General features: G+C 36.2%; 1 long non-coding RNA gene across 8 annotated transcripts in view; it reads left to right on the forward strand.

The window, feature by feature from the left end:
• LOC127856391 (uncharacterized) overlaps window positions 1-18,414 on the forward strand; it is a 38,065-nt gene extending 19,651 nt beyond the window's left edge. Inside the window, exons 9-19 of one of the 8 annotated variants that reach the window (XR_008038004.1) lie at window positions 174-1,678; window positions 2,180-2,359; window positions 2,878-3,093; window positions 10,039-10,195; window positions 11,108-12,103; window positions 12,137-12,222; window positions 12,269-12,585; window positions 13,091-13,163; window positions 13,530-14,143; window positions 14,835-14,973; window positions 15,631-18,414. This is a non-coding gene — a long non-coding RNA (uncharacterized LOC127856391). Of the gene's footprint in view, window positions 1-173; window positions 1,679-2,179; window positions 2,360-2,877; window positions 3,094-5,876; window positions 5,949-10,038; window positions 10,196-11,107; window positions 12,586-13,090; window positions 13,164-13,529; window positions 14,144-14,834; window positions 14,974-15,630 lie in introns of those variants that run through there. The other 7 variants (XR_008038001.1, XR_008038002.1, XR_008038000.1 and 4 more) reach the window with 7 other exon arrangements.
• Window positions 18,415-19,435: the final 1,021 nt, after the last annotated feature.

The following is a 19,435-nucleotide window of genomic DNA, read 5'->3' on the forward strand; positions in this document are numbered from 1 at the left end:
AAAAATCATTTCGCTATCCTAAATATCAATTATAGAAACAATGTTTTGCATTAAACAAACAGGTGTGTTAAGTAAGGTGTTACAGCATATATACATGTATTCAAGACGTATTTGTTTGTTACTAAAAACACTCTATTTTTCTATTTTAAGTTTACTTGCCATTTCCTTTTCAGATTACATTATTATCCAAGAAGAAGAACATTGTTGAAGTAAATGTTGAAAACAGTCCAAACCCCCTTCTCACACAAATACTACAAGTCGCTCGAGACATTCAGCACGCCACCTATGAACATCTCGCACAAAAACAACAAGTTGTTCAAGAAATTCAGCACGCCACCTATGAACATCTCCCACAAATACTACAAGTCGCTCAAGATTCAGCACGCCACCTATGAACATCTCCTACAAATACTACAAGTCGCTCAAGAAATTCAGCATGCCACCTATGAACATCTCCCACAAATAATACAAGTCATTCAAGAAATTCAGCACGCCACCTATGAACATCTCCAACAAATACTACAAGTCGCTCAAGAAATTCAGCACGCCACCTATGAACATCTCCCACAAATACTACAAGTCGTTCAAGAATTTCAGCACGCCACCTATGAACATCTCCCACAAATACTACAAGTTGCTCAAGAAATTCAGCACGCCACGTATGAACATCTCGCACAAATACTACAAGTTGTTTAAAAATTTGGCAGGCCACATATGAACATCTCCCAGAAATACTACAAGTCGCTCAAGATTCAGCACGCCACCTATGAACATCTCGCCCAAATACTACAAGTCGCTCAAGAAATTCAGCATGCCACCTATGAACATCTCCCACAAATACTACAAGTCGCTCAAGAAATTCAGCACGCCACCTATGAACATCTTCCAATACTACAAGTCGCTCAAGAAATTCAGCATGCCACCTATGACCATCTCGCACAAATACTACATGTCGGTGAAGAAATTCTGCACGCCATCTATGAACATCTCGCACAAATACTACAAGTCGCTCAAGAAATTCAGCACGCCATCTATGAAAATCTCCCACAAATACCACAAGTCGTTCAAGAAATTCAGCACGCCACGTATGAACATCTCCCACAAATACTACAAGTCGTTCAAGAAATTCAGCACGCCACCTATGAACATCTCACAAATACTACAAGTCACTCAAGAAATTCAGCACGCCACCTATGAACATCTCCCACAAATAATACAAGTTGTTCAAGACATTCAGCACGCCACGTATGATCATCCCCTTGAAATACTACAAGTCTTCAACAAATTCAGCACGTCACCTACGAACATCTCACAAATACTATAAGTCGCTCAAGAAAATCAGCACTCCAGGTATTAACATCTTGCACAAATACTACAAGTCGCTCAAGCAATTCAGCGTGTCACCTATGAACATCTTGCATGGTGGCTTGGTGAGTCTGACTTCTGTCTTGACAAGTCGCTCAAGATAAAATAATCGGATCTAACAGACAGAGCAGGTGCTGAGTGACTCGTCTGTTAACTTGACTGACCTCGATACGTTGCTCTCGAATAATGAGAACCTTACGCACGAGGAACAGTGCTGTCCAACATTCCCAGTTTTTGGTTGGCGACTTCACTGTCGGGACTCAGACAATCTCTGCCTATAGCCCTGCTGCAGCAGCAGCAGCAACAAAAACAGGTAGTATATTAGCTGCGCTCTGAGAATAACAGTGCTAAAGTGTTGTTCCAGATAAGCGTGTTAAGTCTGCCCAGGCTTATTAGTGACCACGTGTTCTGAATATGCCTTTAAAACAAAAAATTCCATTAAAGTGTAAAGTGCCGTGGCTGTTTGTGCAGACAGCACGGTCTAAGCTGGAACGACTCTTTTTTTTAACTGGTCAAACTGAGTAAATAAATACTTATAAGTGTTGATTTGATATCAGTGTTAATCTTAAAAGGTCAGGGCATATTTTCATACATTTTTTGTGCCAAAATTCAGCCTCTAAACCAAAAGTTGTTTCTCTGTTTTCACTTGTATATTACAAATAATCCCTTTTCATAAATTAAACATGATACTTATTAAATGTTGTTTAAGATAAGTTAAACAATTATTGAAATGCAGTAAACATTCTATGAAATAATTATCTGCATTTATTTTAAATAAGAATATCTATAAACTACACTTTACCACCTTTCCCAGGGTTTTCAGTATACAGATATGCAACTGGAGTGATGATATGCCCTGAAGATATTTATTAATTATACCCCCTGTTAATTGGGGTATAATGGAATCCCCTTGGACGGACGTCTATCTGTCTGTCATTCCATCTGTCTGTGGGCGATCACTTAACAATTCAACGTTCAGCTTTCAAACTTTCAGGTATTGTTCCTTCTCATATGAGGTTGTGTATATACATTGTATCATTCTACACTAAAAATTACAAAACTGAGACATTCTATAACATCATGCTACATATTCTGACTTGCGGCATTGGGGGATATTCTACGTCACAATTGTTACAAATTCGTGTTTGACTAGACAGCAATTACACTTTTTAATAGATGATTAAGCATTTTCAGTTATACGTAAATTACAATTTATTTTAATAGGATTAGAAGATGTTGTTTTCTTTTAAGAATTTTGAAAAAGCCATATTTTGGGATTGTGTCATCCACATAACTTGTTAATTGAATGGTCATGAAAAAAATTATATGACCATTCTCTCTTTTATTCTGGTACGGCAGTTGTCATTTGCTGGCATCAGTATATGCGCTTAAATAAGCCAGGAACATTAAGCTAACTGACCCCATTACTGTGACTGAAATGTATTTTTATGTGTAGGGGTCTATAAAAAAACTGATAACATTACTGGAATCTAATTTTTCTAGTTCTTACAGGACCCCATACAATCACAGTTTGGTACTCAGCTGAATTACATGCTCTCTGGTGAGCTGGAGCTGGACGCCCAAGGACAATTCCCGAGTATAGGCGTCGAGCTCTTGGGCCAGGAATTCGGGGCAAAGCTCAACGAGTCCTACCCCCAGGGTACAGCCACTCTAACCTTGGGGCTCCACACTTCACTGCTCAGGGGCAGAGATTATCTCATCTACAAGGTAGGTTGTAATGCAAAACGTTTCACAGTCATTCAAATAATTTTTGGTAGACTGCGGATATATTGATGTTTCCACTATATGAGGTAAGGAGGGTATAACGATTTACCCTTATTCGTGATTGTGTCCATCCTTTCATCTGTTCTTTTATCCCATACTCTTGTGTGGCCGCCCTAACTAAAAACGTATTGTGCTAAAGGGATTCAATCTTTGCATTTATTTAACAATGCATGTGAACTTGTGAAAGTTCATATTTTTCTTAGATTTTTCTGACATAGTTGGAGAGAAAACCCCCTTTTTGAAAACGTGTAGCGGTTAAATTAAACTTTTCGCTACTAGAGGCCTGAAACTTTCGATGAATTTTGGAAACTTTGGAATCCACAGTCCATCCGTTGGCGACGTGTTTGTGTTCGTCTGTCAACGTTTTCGTTAAAGGACATTTCCTCCTGAACCACTGAACATAATTTAATGAAACCTCACAGGAATGTTCCTTGGGTGTTCGAATTATTCATCTTTTTATGTCCCCTTTCGAAGAAAAGGGGGTATATAGTTTTAGCACTGTCCGTCTATCAGTCTGTCTGTCGCACTTTTCCTGTCCGCTCTCTAATTTAAATAGATTTCATCCGATCTTAACCAAACTTGGTCAGAAGTTGTATATAGACAATATCTAGGCCAAGTTCGAATATGGGTCATGCAGGCTCAAAAACTAGGTCACGGGGTCGAAAAAACAAATTCAAGAAAGTAATAAGCTTTAAATGGACATAATTATCTGACCTGCCAATTTATATATTTTTGTTAAATAAATCAAAGCGGCGCAAACACATCTGGTAAAAGGTCAAGGTCATCCCTCAAGGTCTAAGGTCAAACAAACAAATCCAAGGGAAGTAATAAGGTTTAAAGGGAGATAATTATTCAATATTGAACATAGCAACTTGATATTTGGCATACATGTGTATCTCATGGAGCTGCACATTTTGAGTGGTGAATCTACAGTCATGGTAGTGGCTTTTAATTATTTGCTACTACAATAGAGATTTGTTAGAGACAATTAGTTTTAAGGGAAGTAATTTATATAATTATAAATGTCAGATTATATATTTCCTTACCAACAATTTAAATTATTTTCACAGTTACTGTACAGATTTTTTATTTTGATTATTTATAACTCAAATGATTGATTTGTCAAAGTTTTTTTAAATGATATAATTATCATGTCTTTCCTGTACTTATGTGTGAATGGTATGGTTCATTACATATCTGTGGACTTATGTCCATAGATACATGATGGATTGGACAAAATCCAAGGGAAGTAAAAAGCTTGAAAGGGATATGATTTCTATACCTGCCAAATGATAAATATACATTTTATTTCAAAGCGGCGCAGTAGGGAGCATTGTGTTTCTGACGAACACATCTCTTGTTTGAAACTGCATAGCCAAGAGATTTAATGTTTGGTGTGCAACAGTGTAAAGTGAGTCATCGACAAATGTTTCCAAATAATGTGTCTTGGTCAAAACTGGCTTACCCCCAGGATTTCCCAGTTTTACAAGGATTTTATATTTGAAATGGAGCATAATCTAGAGGTCCCCTACACAGTTTGTTTTATTAATAAACTTGGTCCTAGTGATCATTGACTGATCCTGGTGAAACTGTCATATAAACATTGTGTTTACAGCAAAGCCCCAAGGGTTCATATTTGGTCCATGTAAATGATGACATTTCTTTTATCATTGAATATATTTTTATGTCCCCCGCTATAGTAGTGGGGGACATATTGTTTTTGCCCTGTCTGTTGGTTGGTTGGTTGATTGGTCTGTTGGTTGGTCTGTTGGTTGGTCTGTTTGCGCCAACTTTAACATTTTGCAATAACTTTTGCTATATTGAATAAAGCAACTTGATATTTGGCATGCATGTGTATCTCATGGAGCTGCACATTTTGAGTGGTGAAAGGTCAAGGTCAATGTCATCCTTCAAGGTCAGAGGTCAAATATATGTGGCCAAAATCGCTCATTTTATTAATACTTTTGCAATATTGAATATGGCAACTTGATATTTGGCATGCATGTGTATCTCATGGAGCTGCACATTTTGAGTGGTGAAAGGTCAAAGTCAAGGTCATCCTTCAAAGTCAGAGGTCAAATATATGTGGCCCAAATCGCTTATTTTATGAATACTTTTGCAATATGGAAGATAGCAACTTGATATTTGGCATGCATGTGTATCTCATGGAGCTGCACATTTTGAGTGGTGAAAGGTCAAGGTCATCCTTCAAGGTCAAATATATGGGTCGAAATTGCTCATGTAATGTCACTTCTGCAATATTGAAGCTAGCAATTTTATATTTGAAATGCGTGTGTATCTCATGGAGCTGCACATTTTGAGTGGTGAAAGGTCAAGGTCAATGTCATCCTTCAAGGTCAGAGGTCAAATATATGTGGCCAAAATCGCTCATTTTATGAATACTTTTGCAATATTGAATATGGCAACTTGATATTTGGCATGCATGTGTATCTCATGGAGCTGCACATTTTGAGTGGTGAAAGGTCAAGGTCATCCTTCAAGGTCAAATATATGGGTCGAAATTGCTCATGTAATGTCACTTCTGCAATATTGAAGCTAGCAATTTTATATTTGAAATGCGTTTGTATCTCATGGAGCTGCACATTTTGAGTGGTGAAAGGTCAAGGTCAAGGTCATCCTTCAAGGTCAAACGTCATATACGGGGACATTGTGTTTCACAAACGCATCTTGTTGGGATTTGTTAAGTTATTTCTTTATGTTTATAGGGTCCTTATCCTCACAAGTTCAGGCCCAGGAAACCATGCTTCTCAACTGCACCTAGCCACTACATCTCAACAGTAATAGTTTGTTTCGCCACTTTTAGAATGGGGCTTGGACTCTTTGTATTTCAAACAAGAACTATATTTCAAAAAGATATACGGCGTTGATTGTGTTTGTGGTTGATGAAAGATAAAGAGTTATATTAATGAGACAGCAAATTCCTTTTTCTACGCAGTTCTTAGCAGCATCACATGCAAATCAATAACCTTGCGCCAGATTTTGTGGCTAACTTCGCATTATTAGATATTGTTTACCATATATCTATAGTTTAAACCTATTTATTTTAGCTTGATTGCATTGAAAGCCTTAGGCTTATATAAACGCTCTCGATTCTATTGATAAAGAACAAAAATATACAAGAAGAATATAAATTGAATGATGATATACGAGTATATGGCCAAACACGAATCAACCGTACATATTTGAAATATTAATACGCGCGTTCTTCGAACAGACATGTATTGTTGTAGTGGTTTTTCGGACAAAGTTATGTGATTCGATTGTTAATAGTATCGTGAATCATTGCGCTCATGCTTAGTAAATTGGTTGCTATGGTGGAATAAATCTTATTAAATCAATCAAAACTAGTACATATCATGGAATTATTGAAAAACAATCCTTTATTGACATACCATAATTATATAACGCGAATATCTGCAATGAAGATATTTCCGGTCATGTTCACCGGGTTAACGCGATAGAGTTTATATAATGAGTCTTGTACTGACCGCGAACTGAACTTTATACCTTGTGAGATGGAATGCAATGCGTTAAAGTGAGGTCACGATTTCACTGCTGGAATGACGGTTTGTTTACAGCTTTATACTTTTTCATATTATTTTCGCTGTTTCGAAAACAATTTAACATATTTTGGTCAAAGCAAATATCAGGATATGGAACAACAATATTTATATGATCTAAAATATACGTGATCACAGAATGCAATACGGTAGTAATAACTAAATATGAGAACGCAACCTTTAAAAAAAACAAATGCTATGGCGCTGACAATCCTCTGGAAATAAAAGGTGCACGCACAAACCGTATTGATGTCAAGAGTTGAATGTAAAACTGTTCTATCTATCAAGCCTTTTCATTAGAGATACAGTTGTTTCATGCTGAACACGCAGTAAAACAGTGTTAAAAAGACGCGGACATGTTTTCAATGTTTTGGTTGTATGCTGAAATCAGCCAATAGAATAAATGAAGTGTATTCATTTGTGTCTAGCCGCGGTCAGGTCAGGTAAGGTCAAAAGTGACGTTAAACAGCTACGCCAAAAAAACTGTGTTGTTATTATCCCCCGCCATAGGCGAAGGGATATAATTTTTGGCGGTGTCAGTCCGTCCGTCTTTTTGTCCGGCCGGCACTTTTATGTCCGGAGCCATATCTTGGAAGTGCTTTGGTGGATTTCATTGAAACTTGGTATGAGTATATATATGGATAAGATGATGATGCATGCCAAATGGCATTGTACACCATCTGTTAATAATGGAGTTATGGCCCTTTGTATCTTGAAAAAAAATGCTTGTTAATATAAGCTTAGAGCTTTATCTCCATTAACAGATGAGCCAGAGCCATAAAACTTGCCATGTTGTTCTCAATCATCTGGGGTTGCTTCACATTCAACACCCATAATCTTAGGTGTTAAGGTCAAGGTCATACATTGAGGTCAAAGGTCACAAATTTGATGAATTATTCATTATTTAGTCATTCCTTTACTATGCATTAAACGAATTCTGTAATAACTTTCCATAGTAAATTGATTCATGAAAAATATGCTATCTGCATTTAATTGTCTGCAAACCCATCACAGGTACAAATGAGTTAAAAACAATAATTGACAAAAGGCACAACAATTCATTTATACCTTTTCTTTTTGTTCTACACCCATCCATAAACAACATTTATTTGATGGGGGATATCAATTCAACAAATTTGCTTGTTTTAAGTAAAATTGAGAAATAGGTGTTGTGGTTGTTTTTGCTAACAAATACTTTAATATTGAGGATAAAAGTTTGTTCAATATTACATTTACTATGGTTCAACTTGAACTGAAAATGGCATATATTTTTCTTTGTTTTGGAAACTTTCACTTGTTAATTTCAATCTGTCATTTTGGAAAAATGGATATTTTGTAACATTTGGAATGGGACCGAACAACAGCCCAAAATATTAAAATAAAAAAATAAAACTGAAGTAAGTTCCCTTATCATTAAAAAAGGGATCACTGTGGCACAGTTGTGAGCACCTAACACAATGTCCTGTCTTAAAATGCCAAGGTAGTCTCTTCTGAATGAAAATCCTGTCTTAGTCTAAAAAAAATCCCTGATTAGCCTGTGCCTGTGCACATGCATTAAGCCAAATTTTCCCTAAATGCGGCTTTTATAAGCCTGAGACTTTTGATGCAATCAAGCTTGAACAAATTGGTTAAACCAAAATGCACACAAAACTGGGTTTCCTGCTCTTCAATAAATTGACACGAATATCTTATTAATTTAAGGGTTAAAAGTGAAACTAGTGCATCTTCGATACAAATGTTAATAAGATAGACAGCTTCACGCTCAAACCTAAAATTATGGGTTATATTGAACATCCAGAGCTTTATTTCAAAAACGTCAATAGCATGCAAATTATCTGTAGGTACCAACCAAACTGACTTTTTAACTCTTTACCAAAATCACGTTCTATATCAAATGTAATGATCGTAATGAAACTGCCATTTCTATATCAAAGGGGTCAATGTTGTTTGTGCCTTTGTGTTAGATGGGTGTTATATTTGCGGAGATCTGGATAGCAATTTTAATCACCAATACTGTGATTGTAATTGTAATTATATGCAAATTATAGTAGTAGTATAAGAAGCGTTGTATTGACTACATCAGGAATGTGCCTTATGGCTATAGCCCCCAGAAGAATTGTTAGTGATATGTGGTACATATTTACACATTTAAAGATCTTTTTCAAGCTTACTTGAGCAGAAAATGCTCTGGTAAGAAATTGTGATAACCCTATGCCAATCAATGTGCTGTGTGCGTTTGGTCAACTTTTGGCTCGTTAACACTTTAGATGCCTTATTTGTTGATCCGATCTTCATGAAACTTGGCCAAAAACTAGGAAACCAGATCAAATCTTTCAAAACCCCATGCCACTATAGGGGCAACATGTATGACTCAATCTCGATAAAAACTTAGTAAGCATGCTTATCTTGACAATGTCTAAGCCAATTTGGAATTTAGGTCAACAGTTAGAAAAGCCTTCTTACTACTCCAGAGGACACATTTATGACTCAATTTGATGAAACTTGGTCAAAATGCTTATCTTTCAATTTATTTGATGAAACTTGGTCAAATGCTTATCTTTCAATTTATTTGATGAAACTTGGTCCAAATGCTTATCTTTCAATTTTCATGTCTGAGTTTGAATCTATGTCACATGTACCCAACAACTAGGTCATGAGGTACAATCTTTCTTCCCACTCAAAATCGATCAAACTTGGTCAAAATGTTGATCTTGAATGCTGCATATTGAAATCACATCATGTGCGTTCAAAAACTGGGTAACTAGGTAAAATGTTCTAAATATCATGTTACCACTCTAGAGGTTGCATTGACGACTCAATCTTGATAAAACTTCATCTTTTTTTATTTTGTCTAGACCAATTTTGAAATTCGATCACATCTTTCCATAAACTAAGTCTTTAAGTTAAATCTCAGACCACTCTAGAAGCCACATTTATGACTCAGTCATGTTTAAACTGGGGCATAATGTTTATCTTGACAATATCATCTTATAATCAATGCCATTTTCGAAACTCGCTTAAGTGAGGTCAAAAAGGCAAGTCTTCTACCAAAGTTTTAAGTCGAACTAAGGTAAGTCTTAAGGGGCATCCTGACCCTTTTGTAACAATAAGCAGGATGCAGATATTTTTCAAAAAAACGATATTTTGCATTGTTTTCAATTAAAGAACTTATAGATTGTATTTAAAGAAAATCGTTACATTTAAGGAATATTGTTTTTTTTTGTTCAGTGTACTTAAAATACTTACATGTGTATCGCATTTAAATTCAGACTTAAATGCATGTTATGTTTTCATTCTATGTTCAAAGATATCTGTCATTTGGAGGGAGAAAGAAAGAGATGTTTAAATAGCAAAACATGCACACATTGCTGCTTCAGCCTCAATATGAATTGCAGCGGCAGCAGCAGAAGCAACAGCGCTCACAATTCAACAATAAACAGTTCCATTGACGAGCGCTTTTAAATGTATGAGACTTGAAAATACTCATTATCGAGACTCACCTGTGATGAATGTTTTCTTTATTCTTTTACTGGGTAATTACAGTTGAGCCTAGCTGTGAGATAAGGCATGTGCCTTAAGTGTTGTCCTTGCAGGCTTATCTGGGAAGACACTTTCTGCTAAAATGGTGTTTTATGCCTCCGGATCGAATATAACCTTGTTTCTAAAATAGCTGCTGTTCGGCTGCAAAGCACAGTAAGGGGCATTGTGTTTCACAATCACAGCTCTTATGTTTGTATAAAGAAAGTCTCTTCTTGGAAAAAATCTAGTTTAGGCGGAGTGTCGTCAGCGATTAGCCTGCAAGGACTTCACAGGCCTATTTGAGACGATACTTTAAACACATACATTTAACCATTTTTACAGAGAGGCGCAATTTTGTGAATTGTTATAAATATAACATTGATATGCTGTCCATGTGACCTTTTCATAACTTGATGTGCCCACTATATCTACAAATTGATTGTTTAATGTTTATGCCTTGTTATTGTTCCATTCCCTTGTTGCAATAGCACATTATTGTTTTGCTGTAAGTGCGCTGCACACACTATTGCGTCTGCTCTCTATTTCAAAACATCTGATCATCATGAAATATGTTGATAATGTTTTTGATCATAATATCTAGACCAAATTTAGTGACCAACCAGATCTCATGTAGCACCTCCAACATATGTTTTTGTTTAATGAAGAAAAATTGACCAAATTAAACGTGTCTGCCATTTCACTCACAATCAATATAACCCAGTCTTCTTAGCAGGTGTATTGTTGGCATTCTTGTTTATTCGATGTTTGAACTGTCTGAAAACTGTGTAGATGTGACAAATAGAATGATCTCCTGCTGATGCAACTGAAGTTACATTTGTTGATATTTTATTTCACAGGACAACATGTCAATGAACCAGGCACCTTTTTCTGAAAACCTCGCCGAGCTAATGAACAGTGCAACTGCGCCATATGTGACCCTTCAGAGAATGGAATTCCTAGCCAAATATCTAATCGGTGCCAATCTGGGCTCCAGCAGCAGCCTCAGCCATGGGGGACAGGTTTATGAAGCAATCTGGGCTCCAGGAGCAGCCTCAGCAGTGGGGGACAGGTTTATGAAGCAATCTGGGCTCCAGGAGCAGCCTCAGCCATGGGGGACAGGTTTTTGAAGCAATCTGGGCTCCAGCAGCAGCCTCAGCCATGGGGGACAGGTTTATGAAGCAATCTGGGCTCCAGGAGCAGCCTCAGCCGTGGGGGACAGGTTTATGAAGCAATCTGGGCTCCAGCAGCAGCCTCAGCCATGGGGGACAGGTTTATGAAGCAGGGCTCTAGCAGCAGCCTCAGCCGTGGGGGACAGGTTTATGAAGCACCCTGAACTTCTCAATCTCACAGCAACAGTAGATCAACATGACCTCCAGCAGCAGCCTCAGCCGTGGGGGACAGGTTAATGAAGCAGGGCTCTAGCAGCAGCCTCAGCCATGGGGGACAGGTTTATGAAGCAGGGCTCTAGCAGCAGCCTCAGCCATGGGGGACAGGTTTATGAAGCTTCCTGAACTTCTCAATCTCACAGCAACAGTAGATCAACATGACCTGAAAGGTGGGGATAAGAACTTCTCAATCTCACAGCAACAGTAGATCAACATGACCTCTAGCAGCAGCCTCAGCCATGGGGGACAGGTTTATGAAGCAGGGCTCTAGCAGCAGCCTCAGCCGTGGGGGACAGGTTTATGAAGCACCCTGAACTTCTCAATCTCACAGCAACAGTAGATCAACATGACCTCTAGCCGCAGCCTCAGCCGTGGGGGACAGGTTTATGAAGCACCCTGAACTTCTCAATCTCACAGCAACAGTAGATCAACATGACCTCTAGCAGCAGCCTCAGCCGTGGGGGACAGGTCTCTAGCAGCAGCCTCAGCCGTGGGGGACAGGTTTATGAAGCACCCTGAACTTCTCAATCTCACAGCAACAGTAGATCAACATGACCTCTAGCAGCAGCCTCAGCCGTGGGGGACAGGTTTATGAAGCAGGGCTCCAGCAGCAGCCTCTTCCATGGGGGACAGGTTTATGAAGCACCCTGATCTTCTCAATCTCACAGCAACAGTAGATCAACATGACCTCCAGCAGCAGCCTCAGCCATGGGGGATAGGTTTATGAAGCAATCTGAACTTCTCAATCTCACATCAACAGTAGATCAACATGACCTCTAGCAGCAGCCTCAGCCGTGGGGGACAGGTTTATGAAGCAGGGCTCCAGCAGCAGCCTCAGCCGTGGGGGACAGGTTTATGAAGCAGGGCTCCAGCAGCAACCTCAGCCATGGGGGACAGGTTTATGAAGCACCCTGATCTCACAGCAACAGTAGATCAACATGACCTGAAAGGTGGGGATGAGAACTAATGATAATTAAACCCCACACACTAAGTTTTGGAGATAGTTTATTGGAGTCAATGTCTGTAAGTTGGTCAGTCAGAGGGGCTTTTTGTCTGCATTAAATGTAAACATATTTGTATCAAACCAAATCTACATTTCTCAAGGGATTTTATTATATCTTCAACTGTGTGAACCCCATGAAGTGCGGGTTGAGGTATGGTAATCATTTTGTGACAAAGCTCTAAGTTATCATTGGCCAAGTCACTCTCTTGCACAATATTAATGTACTGACTCTGTATCTCACCATACATGGGAATTCAGAGGCTGTGTAACTTATATTGTATTCAGAGTTATTTACTAACATTTTGACCACAGAACTGTGTAAATAGCTTTGTTTAAAACAAAGGAAGCATAGTCACTAGAATCACTTGAGATAAAAAATTGTCAATGCAGGAACCATTGTGAATTAGTATATTATATTATGACACATTTACCAGAATATATTTTTCTTTCAGCGGTTTGTGTTCAGTGTCTAACAGTAGTCTAATGACCAAGCCACGTCAGCAAAGCAGCAATAACAGCAGTCAAGTAAGTTGTCTTCAACATTTAAGAGTACCAAGGGTCGCAGTCTTTTGCTCAATATGGATTGTTTTAAAAAAATACTAATGTAGTTATTGAAAATATTTGTTGATTTCCGTGTAAGATGGAAATGTTTTATAGCACAATACATCGACACCACAAATGCATATGAATGATAACTAATAGAATTATTAATGCCAAAAATCAAAACATAAATTTCTTTATATTTTTCTTCAAAAAATGTATGAAGAACTTATTAAGTTTGTTTCAAAATATATCTGAACAATATATGTTTCAAAATATATATCTAAACATATTGATGTTTTAGACTTCGCTTTGATTTATTTTCCCTATGATTTCTCTTCTCGTAAACAGGTCGAGGATCACCCAAAACCACTTGGTGCCTAGCGATAATTTTTTCTGCTACCAACTTGACCTGGTTATTGTACTCACGCGGGAGTCAGGTTTAAGGTCACATTAGGTTTAAAGGCTAAAATCAGCATATATGGTCATGGTAGTAAGAAAATTTAAGATAATAAAGGGACTTGTTGACCAACTTGATGACCAAGTTATTTAATATTGTTCCAAATGTATCTTTAAAGGAAATGACTGCAATACAGGGCATCATAAGAAAATCTACATACTTTCCCCTTTAAATGTGTAAAATTAACAATAAACAAAATGACTACAAAACAGGCATTTCCAAGAACATCTTTGAACATTTTCCTTTAAGTATTGCTCAATCTTTCTCAGTGAACAAAATGTATGCAGAAAGAAAAACTTTGTCTCTATAAAGATTGCTCAATATGTTTTTACTGCAAACGGATTTATTACAGAACAGGAATGTATTTTTTAACATTATCGTTGAAATTTCTCAACCATTTGCAGTTAACAACATGACTGCACAATATGGCATCAATGGCAAAGCAGAAGTGATCAGAGGGGGTTATAACGTGCAAGTCAAGAAGGCGACGTCCATGACGAGACTGGTATGGTTCGCTGTTTTATACTAATTATTACTTTTATTAATTTTGAAATGCGGTAAGAAAGTGATGCTCGTTTGTTTCGTATTGATATACACATATATCTCGACTTTACTCTCTACAAATTTGTTTAGCAGGATCTGTAAATTTGTTTCCCCGCTAAAACATTTTGTAGCGAGTAGAGATATAGAGCGAGTATTAATACAAAATAATGCTTATTACTCAGCCCGGACGCAACCATCTTGACTATCAAGTAATTATCCCCTCTCTTTGATTGTCCCAAACTTATGTCAATCAACTTTCTCAAATTGTGTTGCATTTCGTGAATCATCAACTATGTATACCACTTTTGTCACAAAAAGTATATTCAACCTGTGTCTGCGCCACTTGTTTTTATATAAATACTTTGCAGACAATTTGGTCATTACCAACAAATAAAATACTAATTTATAAAATTTAGTCTTGATTGCATTGACTGTAGATTAAGTTTTAAGAGGCTTTCAACTCTAGAACATCGTGGACAAAAGGCTTTAGATAAGCCTGATTATTTTACGTGTATGACTTATTAAGGGACTCAACACGAGTGACCGGTTGAAAAAGTTGAACCATTCCTGGGAGTCTTGAAGAATGTCAAAGTCAAGCTAGCATTGCCTTCAAAAATGTGTCTTGTTTGACACATGACTGACTTTATTTCCAGAAAACCCTGATTACAAAATGCAGAGTCTGCTCCCGAAGCATTTGCAGACACAGAACATGAACCCGCTGCAGTCATCGTCTTCAGATTATATCATCTCTATGGTGCAGGACCCTCAGTCTGTGAACACAGGGAACCTTCGGTGAGTAACGAGTCATGCACATGCTTTTTGCATGGCCCCAATTTAAGAGTTAGGTGGGTAAATATAGATTTACCCTTGTCCGTCCATATGTCGTTCGCTGCAACTCTCGTATTTTTTGTCTACTGTAACCTCGAAAATTATTGCTTCCTGTGTGATGAAACCAAACATATGTACCATCATATGAACTTGCCTTGCTGTGTATTATGGTTCATTTTTGTTTGACGTCAGTTGAGTTTTGTGACACAAGAAAAATGTGGGTGCATCCGTGACCATGGTCACCAACATTTTCCTACTTCACCAAAGAGATATATATTTCTTAGAAAAACTCTTGCCCAATGAATGTTTTAGGGGCCATCAGCTAGTAAACCCTTGCCTATTTTCATTAATCATTAGGTACTACTTTTCCAATGCCAAAAACGAATCTTTATTAAATCCAATCCCAACGTATTAGTAGATAAAGAGGTTATGTTTCACCTTTAATATGTATTATCGATGCTTATTTCATCAATAGTTTCAGGACCATTATTTCCTCTGTGGATTCAAATCAGAAAAGTTGTAACACTCTATGACAGTGCGGTTCATGTTCTTTTTGTCATTGGTATCAAAAATAATATGAAAAACCAAAATTTACTCGTATGCATTTTTCTTGTTTTTCAGACGCCAATGACGAAATCAAACCATCCAATCAGAAACACATCCTGTTGCAGCAGTTATTACCATATTGACCCCAGTCAAACAAAAGAAGCTCAGAGATAAATACTGTTTATGGAGTTCTAGTCTCTCATTACCTTGTGGTATGTTGAGCACGTACTCTGACAGGTTCTATCTTATAATTGTTTGACTGGTGGAATATAAATGACCTTGTTCAAGTCGAAATGTCAGAATAACAATTCATAATTCAAATGCCGAAAAGTCATATCAACAGCCACATTTGTTATGTGACCAGCAAAGTTGTATTCAAAGAGACACAATAGTTTACTTTATATTTTCTTGTGACCAACCAAGTTGTATTTAATGAAAAACAATAGTTTATGTTTTATGGGAATTATGATGCTGTTAGTCATGTTATGTTGGACGTTTTAGTTAAATATAGTATGTTACAAACTGTATTATTTGAAGCACACATATTGCAGGTATATCCAATGTCTGTGTCTGTATTATGAACCTTTCACTTCAGATTTTGATCCGGATATGGTAAATTTAAGGGAAATACAATCATAACAAAGTTATTTTAAGATTATCAAAGCTGTTTAAATGTTTATGGTAACTTGGACACAATTGAAAATATATTGGCGTATTGTCCATGTTTCAGTTTTCTGTTTTACCAGTAATATAGATGTGCTCATTAAAATAATGCTTCAAAGAGGTTGAGAGTTATGAAAGTTCAGCTTTTCTGTATATCAATCTTTCTGAACTCAATACTTGTCAATTTGCTCATTCGGGTCGGTATTTGATCCAAAATCTTGTTAAGTAGCATACTATTTCAAGGGAATATAAATTAATTCTGGGAAAAAGTTTTTAATCTACTTAAATTTATTGATTTTTTGTTACCACCAGTACTTTGTTGATTTCAATTGCTATGGTTTGCTAAATAATTAAAGCATGACTGTTGTTTTATTTGGAAAGCTTTTAATAAAACTCAGAATTAAAAACAATATTTAAAAAAAAAGATGAGTTTTATGAAAAATGGCACATTTTATGTTTGTTAATTTGTGTTGTAAGATCATACACTTACATGCTCATAAGTGTTAACATTCGATTTTGGATGTTAAAGTTTATAATGCTTTATATATGCATATGTAGATTTACACAACCAGATTGTACCTTCTTAAATCAGTGAGTAATTTAACCCAGATTTCTTGATAACTGTTTATAGGTATATTTTGCCATTTATACATAGAGCAACTGCAAAGCGATTGTATTTTCGATGTAAATCATACATTTAGTGTTGCCATTGTTTAAACTCACTGTTTACATTTATTTGTACACACCATTGTTATAAAACAACATTGCTTGTGTAAATGCACATATATGTATAAAAACTGTTTAATAATGCAGCATTAAATATTCTGAAGAGAAAAGGATATTTACGGCAATAGAAACACCTTGTTATATGCTATGCTTTTCATCGAATGAATTTGAGCAACTATTAAAATGAATTTATTTCTTCTTTAATTTTAACTAAATACAACGATAGTACCTTGAAATTAGAAATGAGTCAATTACAAAATAAGGGAGAGTGATGTCATATGTTAACAATTGTCAGGCATAGCAATTGCCTCTATTGGTAATATAACAGAGCAATATTATTTGCTTAAACAATACAAATTAAGATGTCTTTTTTTGTTAGATAATAATTGTGTTTACAACTTGATATAACGAGTAAATACATACAGAATTTCAAATTATTTCGCAATATATACTCGGCAATAAGTGAAAGTCTAAAAGGATTTTGTGGAATAAACAATTTGCAAATTATTTGCTTGTTTCATGAAGTAATAGTTAAGGTAAAATGTGGTACTTATTGTTACACAAACACAATGTGTAATAACAAAATGCATCAGTAATGACATTTATTAAAATTCCTTAAATTTGCATGACTACTCAGTGCTTTGAGTTTTGTAATTGTGACGATTATAAGTGAATATTCTGCAAAAAATACCTCTATACGAAATGTGTATATTTCAATAATAATGGTATACTTGTATGCAAAGTACTTGAATAGTTTTGATGTATTGCTGATAAAGAATTGTGTAATTGTACTAGTCCTATTCCAGTTTGTGTAACGTTGACCGTTCAACATAAGCTGTCAGTGGAGTGAATTCACTGGGGCCAGTTTCTGTAAATCTTCCGATTTAAAACTGCAGCATACACGTATGTCTTAAATCCAGATTTACATAACAGTGTGGTTGTTTATCTTGAATTTGTATTGAATGCATAAAACATGTTTGTTCTGTTTTTGAACAACTGAAGATAGCTTTAAATGTGTACATTGTGTTTCATTTTTAGATATATCAAATTGATACATAGAAAACAAAATACAAAATGTGCAATAATTGGTGTGCATGTTTAGCCCAAAAAATGTTTTCATACAAGCATATAAGTATTGGACTATATGATACTGTAAGATGAAATGTTTAAATCACGTCATGATGTGTTCATCTACTTTAAATAAACATTTTTCATAAGTAGATATTGGCTGTATAAACTCTATTGAAACTGCCCCCAATTCATTTTAATTGCTTTTGTAAATATATTCAATATGTAACATTATTGTTAATGGTATGTTTATAGTTAAAGTGTAAGTGTTTCTCTAAACTGTAACCGGGTGTCTGTTTAATTTATTGAGATGTGTTTATATTGTCCGGCTTATTAAATTAAATATTGTGCAAATTGTCGCATTGTGGTTGTTGTGATAAAAACAAAGCACTTTCCACTACTCATGTTTGTTTTGGTTCACTATTTTTATAACCAGTGTTTTGTCAGTATACTAAATATTTTAGTTTTGCAATTTCTTTTCACTTAAACAGCCAACACCATTTATTGGATGACGTAGTTGTATGCATAGGAATTTAAGCTTAATAAACGTCTATAACAGAACTTAAAAGTACATTTAGACTATATCGATAAACACGACATATCATTTAAAAGAATTCGGCGTATATCCTGACTTTGAAATACAGGTAGAAAATTGAAGTGTGTGTGTTATTTAATTAAAAACAAAGGTTTATGTATTTTTGTGTTTTCTGTTCACTTTAAAGTCGCATATCCACCGCATGAAATGTTTGAAGTGCAGGTATATTACATCAGAAAACAGTGTTCGTAGATAGAGATTTTACTACAGGAGATCACATCATATGTGTCCTCACATGGTTAATTATAAATATATTCCTTTGTAATCAAAACATGTTAATGTTTGATGACGACACCGTTTTATTTCCATACATTCAAATAACACTGTTACATCAGCGTCATACGAAATTTGGTCGTATGGCATAAGCAGCCAACGTAGCTCAAGTCAAGCATGTGTACTTGTGCAGTCGTGTCAGGGGCTACGCTTTCCGCTATAAAACACACACAAGGTTTCGTGGTATCTCTGGAGTAGCCTATCCTGTGTGCATGTCCTGACAAGACCGTGCTTATGCACAGGCTGAACTGGAGCAACGCATGCAGCTTAGTGCATAAGTCCCATTTTTGCAAAACGCAGGTCTTTAAAAATATAATTGCGTCTTGTAAATTGTACATCAAACAACGATACTTCTAGGTAGAAAATTGAGGTCATACGGTGTTATTTTTAGCAAACTGGCAAATGTCGGTAGGCCTCATCGACAACATCGTTAATGAATATAAATCAATAAATATTGATAAAATTATAAAGCCTTACAAACTTGAAACCATAGTAACGAGTAATAAGTGTGACTGATTATGTTCTCGTTCCCGCCACGGTCAATCTTATTCTGTC

Source organism: Dreissena polymorpha, chromosome 13, assembly GCF_020536995.1.
Source record: "Dreissena polymorpha isolate Duluth1 chromosome 13, UMN_Dpol_1.0, whole genome shotgun sequence".
Classification (NCBI taxonomy): Eukaryota; Metazoa; Mollusca; class Bivalvia; order Myida; family Dreissenidae; genus Dreissena; species Dreissena polymorpha.